Here is a 9734-nt window from a genome sequence, read left to right as displayed (position 1 = left end):
GGTTTTACTGAGAGAACAGCATCCCAGGAGCTTCCACCCCAGTGATACTTTAAAATTCTTTGTACCCAGGGCGCTGTGCACCCAGACCACTGTGCATCCAGGCCCCTTTTGGTCACCACAGAAAGAGAGTTCCTGGGTTGCATTTGTTTAAGGCTGGGCCACTTGGAGGCTGAGCAGGAGAAAGTCCATGTTCATCTAGAGCTGATCTTGTTCAGGCAATTTTAGTGATGAATCTGTAACCCGCTTGCCTTGTACTTCAGTACCTGCTTGGTGCAGTTCTCAGGAGATCTGGGACAGTATTTATCCTGATTACTGGGTATCACCCTCCATGCAGCCACGTAAGGAATATTGGGTATTCAGCTCTTCAGGAATGCAGTGGGACTCAGACTTGTTAGTAATTCTTAGGTTGAGCTAGCCTCAGAAGAATCTTAAGAGTCCTGATTGGACTCATAGGTAAAGGGATATTTTGTCCTGGCAGTCAAGGATGGGCGTGTATTATCCAACATCTTGGAGGGCTTCTTCCCTTCCTGCTCCCTCCTTGTGGCTTCCTCTGCCTTGCACCATGGACAGGATCATCTGCTAATAAAGCTGTTTTGCTGCTGTGTGAGGCTTTCTAAGTACAACATGCCATCTCCTCCGTCATCACCACAACACAAGGACCTCAGAGCGTGTTCGGAGGCACACGTTGCCATGAAAGGGAGCCAAGGCCAGAGGAACCTGTAATCATCTTATAGGAGAGGCTGTCTGGTGCCTGAGGCTGCAGTTCCTCGCCTCAGAACCAGATTTCTCAGCACAAGTACTGAGATGATTCTGATAGCTCAACAAAATAAGGGGAGCCCATCTCACATCTTCCACCGTGTCATAAAGAGTCACTCTAGCCGGGCGGTGGTGGCGCACGCCTTTAATCCCAGCACTTGGGAGGCAAAGGCAGGCGGATCTCTGTGAGTTCGAGACCAGCCTGGTCTACAGAGCTAGTTCCAGGACAGGCTCCAAAGCCACAGAGAAACCCTGTCTCGAAAAATCAAAAAAAAAAAAAAAAAAAAAAGAGAGTCACTCTAGCCTATTCTTGTCGAGCTTCGCTGACTAATGGTGTGACTGCCTGAGCTTATATCCCCATCTCTCTCTCTTGCTTCCATCTGCAGAACGAATGTGGGGGCCATTCTGCCTGTCTGGGCTCTCTGCAGATCAGAGTTGTGTGTGTGGAGCCCTGTCAGTATCTCCCTCTTACGCTTCTCTTCGTCACTCGCTTTAGACTTCAGCTGGTGTCCGGCTGAGTAAAGATGACACGGCTTAGGCTGCAGACACCAACATTCTGGAGCCAGACTTTTAGCATTGTGTCAGCCCCTTGTGACAGACATGCAAATGAGCTTAACTTCAGATATAAGAATATGGAAGACGTTAGGAGAGATTATAGTGAACCCCTCTTTGCGGGACAATTTTTTATGCTGAAAAAGTCACTCATGGCTCTAAGGTAGGGAATTCAAACTCTTCTGTCCTCATCAGGGAGTGGGGCCCCAAAGTCCACAACCTTCAAATCTATAGATGATTACAGAAAGTCCTGACAGGTTCCTCAGACTGAGAGAGAGGCCTAAACCCGTATGTTCACAGGCAAGGAGCACATGCTCTAAAAGATCAGTCACGGAGACTGGAAAGATGGTTCTGTGGTTACGAGTATGGTTTCTTTTGCAGAGCACCTGAGTTCAGATCCCAGCATCCACATAGTGGCTCATAAACCTCCATAACACAGTTTCAGAGCATCTGGTGCTCTCTTCTGCCCTCTGCAGGCATACATGTACATATGCCCATGTGGGCAAAACACTCACACTCATAAATCAAGAAAAACAACTAAATTTCACTCACCTGTGGTGTTTTCTTGAAGGAACACTGGTCCTTGCTCTCCAGCTGTGCCTGAACCTGCCCCTGTCTGTGGGCAGATCTGCTGTGATCTTCACAGCTACAGCCTCTTTTGGCCCTGGGGTGCTCAGGAAAACTAGGACTTGAGTCTCTCGGGGAGAAGAGCGTTTCCCCAGCACCCACTACTCTTGCTTGACCACCTCTCCTCTCTTCCAACTTGTGCTCTTCCCCAGATGATGGAGATAATCTAGTAACCCTGTGTATTCACTATGCAGATAGAAAAATGGAGGCTTCTTGTAGTGAGGTGCAAAGAAATTCAAGTCCTACTTGCCAGCTTCCAAGTACAAATGAGCCGTGTATAAAATATTTTAACTAATGATGTTATATCCATTTCGCTTTTTTCTCTGCTTTTATTTTCCCCTAACTAGCTACTTCCCAGCACCTTCTCTCTATCACCTCCACTTCCAATCCCCACATCTTTTTCCCTGTGAGTTCCCATTTTCTAAAGACAGAAAGAACCTCGGAGGGAGAGGAATGGAAAGAATGTGGACATGTGGTCCTGATTCTTACCCACTGTGCTGGACGTGAAAGCATCCGCCAACCCTTCCAAACAAGTGCCTTCATTTAACCTAGTCATAAAACCAATAAAACCAATTTTCTGACTTCCTAAGGGAACCAATATTCCAAGATAGCTGTCTTTTAGCAAAAAAAAAAAACTTCATTAAATTTACTCAGTAACAAGGGGCGATTTGACCTACTTTAAGAAACAAACATTTAAATAACTGTGGTGTGCAAACAGTCCATGTGTTAACACAGTACTTCCTAAATATCTGTCATTCATATAGGAGGATTAAAAATGGCTGTATTGAGTCACGTGTAATGCTTCATGAATACTTTTTCTCTTCTTTACTTAAACAAATATGTGCATACACACCTTAATGTATGTAAGTTTACAAGTACCTAGTTCCTTTTGACGTGTCCATACATGTGTTACTGTGCGCTCACACACTCATCCCTCCAACCGCCTTCCCTAAGGAACACACCAGAAGGGTGTATCACCGTCTTGAATTCAGAGACCATTTAGAAGAACAAGCACACTACGTTTCCCACTCATTCCCAAGTGGAGGCATGGGCATGAGAGGTTGCAGTGGGAAGCATGAAAATAACAGCCAGTTCCTCGAAACCTCAGGGCATTTGCAAGTGTGTCTGCTTTTCTCTTCCTCACACCCAGGGTCAGATGCGTAATTCACTGTGGAAGTGGACTCTACCTCGATGGGCTGACGGGGTTGCCTTGGGTGGGACCTGGGTTGTCATGGAGAGTGAGCACCGAGGACCCTGAGGACCTCATCAGCATGACAGTCCCTTTGGTCAGGAAATCCTGCTGTGCAGACAGAGACCCTACAGAAACTCCCAGCTGGGAAAGGCAGAGAACAGTGACCACAGTGTACTCTGCAATAGTCGGTGTGTCCACAACCCAACCCTACACCCAAGGCTCCCGGAACATTGAGCAAGAAGGGGCGGAAAGAGCCAGAGGACCAGGATGTCTGCTGCTAGGGAGTGTCTTCCAGGTACGACAAGAAAGCTGCACTCATGAAATCTTACCAATATGGTTGCTCAGTTAAGCCCTGCATAATACAATACCAATCAACATGCCAGTGTAGATGGGGAATTTCTCACCCTTAGATGAAGAGATACAGATGTTCAATGCTGTGGAGGGGGTTGTGGGATTGGCTTTCTCCAGGGACGAGGAGCCCTGGTGGGCTATCCAATCTCTAAAAGTCTGCCCTAAACGTGAAAGCAAGAACAACACTAAATAGCTTCAGTAGGTTATTTTGTTTGTTTTCTGTGCATGACAGTAATAATTATGGAAGAAGAGGTCATGAACTTGAGAGGGAGTGAGAAGGTCTTGGAAAGAGCTCTAGGGCCAGAGTGCCAGGGGGAGCAATGAAAATACAATACTCATGAATGAAAATATCAAAAAAGGTAAAATTAAGAAAAGGCAGGCTGCCGTGGAAGCAAAGATAAGGGAAGCTAAGACTTAGTTCTGCAGCCTTCTCTGGCTCCCCACCCTCTACACTCACAGTTTGGGGAGAGAGATACCTCTTTGGTACTGCAACACACAATGCACTTTCTAATTCCCTTCAGGGGAAACAAAACAGAGTCTTGGTGCAGGAAGATGACAGTTCTCACCTGTCCTAACGTGCACTGCAGAGCATGGGCTTCTGGGAGGAGTGTGGTGGCACAGGCAGAGCTCTGTGAAAAGCTGGGGTCAATTTGCATGGAGCTCCAAGGAATCTTCTCGAAGCACACAAGGCTGAGGCACACACTTGAGAATCAGGAGTCATTAACCCACAATGCTGTCATCCCACGTGTTTGGCAGCTCAACTGAGCACTGTGCTACAACAATGATCCCTAAACCGAAGAGCCACTGTCTGGAAACATTCGTAATTCCTATCATTGGAAGGACCCAGATGCTTCGAAAATAAAGGGAAAGAGGGCCAGCCCCCTTAAAGACAGTGGGAATGACATATCCCATGGCTGACAAGAGATGCTCCTTGGAGAAGAGTCAGCAAATGGGCACTTGGAGGTTGAGTGACTATGAGATAAGCCCCTCACCATCATCATGATTTGCCACCTATGAATCCCAGGGACAGGGGACACGGGTGTGTTGACCTTCATCTAGAGTAATAGTCCATGGGGCATACACAAACCCTTCCCATCTCTGAACATTTGCAGGGGATTTCCGGCTATTTCCTTTGTCATTACTCAATCTCAAGGACACCTCCCCGCCCCCCCAAGCGTTGCACAGAAAAATAGCTGCCTGCCAGTTCGTGGTAGGGGTGGTCTTGACTAAGTAGCACAGCACAGCCAGGCTAGGCAGGCTCTCAGGACAGGCTCTCAGGGACTAGCAGGCTGAGTATTTCAGGAAGGCTTTAGCCGGGTAGAATGGTGATCAGAACCACGTCCTAGGACAGCCGCACGTGTGCAAGGTTTAGGAAGAATCTCGTTTCCACCCCCAGGGACACCATGCAGTCCCCAGACAGGGCTTGATCTCTTCCACGTATCAGTTTGGTGATGGGGGAATCCCTGATTAATGTGCCGCCTGAGAACGTATGTGCATTTCCCCTAAGCAAATCTCTAGACGTCAACTTGTACCAACAAGGAAGGAACTTGTCACCAGCTACGCTCAACAAATATTTATGAAAGCAACAGATTCCTGGATATGCAAGAGAACAGACATGGTTGGCCCCTAAAACGGAGCAGACGGCTGACTCATCGGTGGCTCTCAAAACCTTTTCCATCGCAAGCAGCCAAGTTATTCTTTCTTCGTGGCAAACATCAGAAAGGCAGGTGTGCTTTTGAAATGACAGTCTAGAACACCCCAGAGCAAAAGCAAATGTCCTATTCCATACATAAAATGGCACACGTACATTCTTCTGTATTTAGGAATGTGTTGAGATAACGCTATTCCTATGGAATCCTGACCCTTTAACTATGACTTCTGTTACATTGTGAGTTTTAAGAAAATAGTCTTATAAAACTCTCCAGGTTGCCATGGTGTTAGATAGGGTTTCTATTGCTGTGATAAAACACCATGATCAAAAACAACTTGGGGAGAAAATAGTTTATTTGGTTTCCACATAACTGTTCATCACTGAAGGAAGTCAGGACAGAAATTCAAGCAGGGCAGAAACCTGGAGGTGGGAGATGATGTAGAGACCATGGATGGGAGCTGTTTACTGGCTTACTCCTCATGGCTTGCTCAGCCTGCTTTCTTATGGAATCCAAATCCAGTAGCCCAAAGATGGCCCCACAAACCTCAATCACTGTTTAAGAAAATTCCCTACAGGCTTGCCTAGCCTGATCTTACTGAGGCGTTTTCTCCACTGAGGTGCCCTACTCTGACAACTCTAGTCTGTGTCAGACACATTGACATAAAACTAGCCGGAACAGCTGATCCTTTGCCAGCTTGGCACACACATGCATCGTTGTTAAGTCACAGCCTTTCTTTTCTTGTTTATTCACAAGATGATACATTAATAAAAATAATTAATTGTAGACAGAGACTGTTCTTTTGTTTTCCCAGCTGCTTAGACCCAAATAATTACAAAGAAACTGTACCAGTTACATCACTGCTTGGTCAATGGCTCAGGCATATTTCTAGCTAGCTCTTGCATTTTAAATTAACCCATTCCTATTCAACTATGTATCATCATGAGACTGTGGCCTACCAATAAGGTTATGACATCTTTCTTCTTCAGCAGTCACATGGTGTCTGCCTGACTCTGCCTTCTTTCTCCCTGCATTCAGTTTAGTTTTCCTGCCTAGCTCTATACTTACCTGCCACAGGCCAAAGCAGCTTCTTTATTAACAAGTGGTAATGGAACATATTCACAGCATACAGAGGGGAATCCACATGAACAGCCAATACACATGAGCTGATAGTGCAATCCAGATGTGCCTTCAGATGTTCCACCTGTGATCCTAGTTTTAGAGGGATAGAGAGTAGAAATGTGTCACTATGGTCTTTTCCAGAATGCCCCATAATCTTGCTAAGGCAGGAATGTCATAGTGTTGGCTGGACTGCTCAAACAAACACTCATAACAGTCTGCCTTCCTGGCTTTACCTAACTCTTTCTCTGGATGATGCTCCCAAGTGAATGGCTCACCACTGTGTCTGAACATCTCTGATGGCTCCGCTTATGTCTGTGTTCAGGTTCCTGTAGAAAACAGAAGTATAGAAACTTGACCATGTATTATTAGAAGGAACACTGGGAATCCAGGGTTCCAAGATCACATTGCATGTATGTTTCATACCTGACTGTGTGTTCTTAGGCAAATTACATCACTTCTCTGGACCTTGGGAGGTTTATCTTCAGAACAGAGAGGTAAGAGGGTTCTGAGAATTCCCTTAAATCCTTGTCAAGGAAAAAGAGCTTTAGAGTAAAATTTTTATAATATTCTTTTCATTTTGGGAGATACATGTAGAAGATGTTTCTCTAACACTGTTATTCTCACTACCTTTCTAAGACACCAAGCATTACCTCTGCTCCTCTCTGTTGCTAGTACAGCCCCCTGCATTGTCTCTATTTCTGTATATTCCTCCCTCAAAAATAAACTCCATTCTGGATATGGTGTTTCTTCTTCTCTGGGTTTCTTTATACTTCAATTACATATGTTTGAAGCCCATAACAATATATCATATTTTTGGAGGATGTTGTGGATTGAGTGAGAAATGTTCTCATGGGCTCTTGGATGTGAACACTTGGTCCTTGACTGATGGAGCTGTTTGGGAAAGTTTTGGGACTTCTAGAACATGGAGCTTTGCTGGAGCAAGTACACCATGGGACAGGAGAGCTTTAAGGATTTATAGCTTCACCTCACATCTAGCTCTGCCTCTTGACTTCCTCTGTGTGGTCGGGATATGACTTCTCAAGTTCCTGCTCCAAGCTGCCTGCTGCCATAACCCCTCCATTATTGTGTTCTCTCTCTCTCTCTCTCTCTCTCTCTCTCTCTCTCTCTCTCTCTCTGGATCCATAAGCCCAAACAAGCCCTTCTTTCCCTAAGTTGCCTTGGTCATGGTGGCTTATCACAGCAACAGAAAGTCACAAATGTAGAATGGTTTTAATTGCATATATATATAACAAATATACATAAAATTAAAATTCTAGTCTCTGTACATTATTTTAAAATGACAGATTTGTACAAAAGTATTTATAATACAATCATATATATGGGACAATGCAGTTCCTTAATACTTTTATAAAATATAACATTTAAATATATTAATCCTCCAGATGCTTAACTTTTATAATTGTTTTCTATTATGAGATAAACACTTTTGCACAGGCAGATGCTACAGTTAGATTGGAAATGTTTCTAAAAGGCTTATTATGTGTTAGAAGTGTGATCTCTAAGTGGTGGAATATTTGAAAAGTGAACTTAAAAAGGGCATTAGAGGTGTGTCCTGGAAGTGAATTTTGAGGCTCTGTCTTTTTATCTCTTCCAGTTCCTGGCCATGAAGTAAAAGGTCTTGTTCACATTCTGCCACCATAATGCACTATGCACCCAAGCCCCTTTCCTTTATAAACTGACCTCTCTGAGATAATTATAACAATAGGATGCTGACTAACAAAATAACTTGGCATGTGAAGTATGTTATCGGCTTGGAAATGTGTACATCTGAATGGAACTTATGAATCTCAGGGTACCCATGGGTGTTCACCTTCTTCACAAAATTTCCACCCCAAACCGGTCTCCATGGTGTTTGTGTGCTTTTCTACCAGAAGGGTATGGAATACATGAAATAAAAGCAGAAGCCCTGGTAAGGCTTTTCATGGGTGTGGCCATGCTATAGGAAAGTAGGCTTTATCTATAGAGTGACCCTGCTGGGAGATGGGAAATGATTAATTTGACGAGTTTATTCTACAAATGCATTTGATTCCATGCTATATACCTAGCGGTGGAAAACACTAAGGGTAAAACAGTGTTCCACTCTCACTCATTAAGAAAAATCACCCAAACCTCTGTGAAATGTATTCTTTGTGCAGAGAATTTACCTCCCCTGATTTTCACCAAATTATTACAATAAACAAAGAAATTAAGATTCAGCAAGAACATACTAGTAAGAGTCATATGGAACCAGATATGATGGCACACATCCTGCTCATTCCTGGTTTAGACCTGTTCCTCTGACTCAGATCACATTTTCATGGACAGAGGCTGCTCTGTGCTGGGAGCACTGGGATCTAGGGTGACAGAAAAATGCACAACCATGTGGCTGCCTCTCAGATGAGAAACCAGGATTCCCCAAAGAGGAAATCGTCCTTCATTGCTGTCTTGTCTAGAAACACTTGGAAGTTCTTATGACTTCTCCCTGCTTTACTTTTCTATCTTTCAGGTGAATTGTATTTGATTAGGATTGCAGGAGGATGTTTGGGTTACAGTCTCTGAGAGACAATATATACTCCTACCCCAGAGATAGGTAGCCAGGCAGGTGTTGCCTAATACTGGATTCTGAGGACCTGGAATTTTGAGGGGTTTCCCCATCACAACATCTGAAAATATTTTTTCCCTGTCAGCTCCATATTCTTATCCCAAAAGGAAGATTTTAGTGCTTGGAATATGCAATTTGCCTTTTCCTCCTCAGCAAGGTGTATAATTAATTCCTTACGTTCTCAACTAAAATGGTGGAGCAGAAAGTATCTCTGGGCTTCCCCAGAGCTTCCAGGAACCTAATAGGTATCTTCATCTTTTCATTTGTAAAAAAAAATCACTGCATACCCCTGCTTGTAAGAGAATGAATAGCTGTAGTTTCCTTCCATTGTTTGTCCCAAGAGAATGTAAGTAAAGTTATCAAGCCATCTGGTCGACCTTCTGTAGTCATTTGCTATATCTATGAGTAAACTATAATAAAGATCTGGGCACAGAAACAAGGATCCTGGAATAATTTCAAGTGTTAAAATTTGTCATTTATTAAAAATAATAGGTAGGGAGAGGGAATACAGCCTTCCCTTCCTTTCCCCTCTATGGTCCACCTGTGCTTTTGCCACCTGCAGTTCTGCAAGGGTTTGTACTTGACTCTATGTGGTGATATGTGCTTCTCAGATCTGCACATACTAGGGAGAAGAGACAAAGATGGAGACACATTTTGGGGATTTGTCTTTATCAGAAAGTAAGCCTCTACTCCTCAAAGACCAAAGAACTTCCTCAGAACATAAAGTCAGACAAACAGCTGGATTTTAAGACATAGGGCTGCATTGTACCGAGTCTTTGTTTCTACTGCCTCTTTATTGTAGAAACCTCAACTGATCCTTGAGGTTGACCCCGAGTTCTGTAGTTTTTGAAATAATAGTCAATTTTGCCAGCTGCCCAGATAT

The sequence above is a fragment of the Chionomys nivalis genome, chromosome 13, assembly GCF_950005125.1.
Source record: "Chionomys nivalis chromosome 13, mChiNiv1.1, whole genome shotgun sequence".
Lineage (NCBI taxonomy): Eukaryota > Metazoa > Chordata > Mammalia > Rodentia > Cricetidae > Chionomys > Chionomys nivalis.
The sequence above is the reverse complement of the archived record's forward strand: the minus strand, read 5'-3'. Positions refer to the sequence as shown.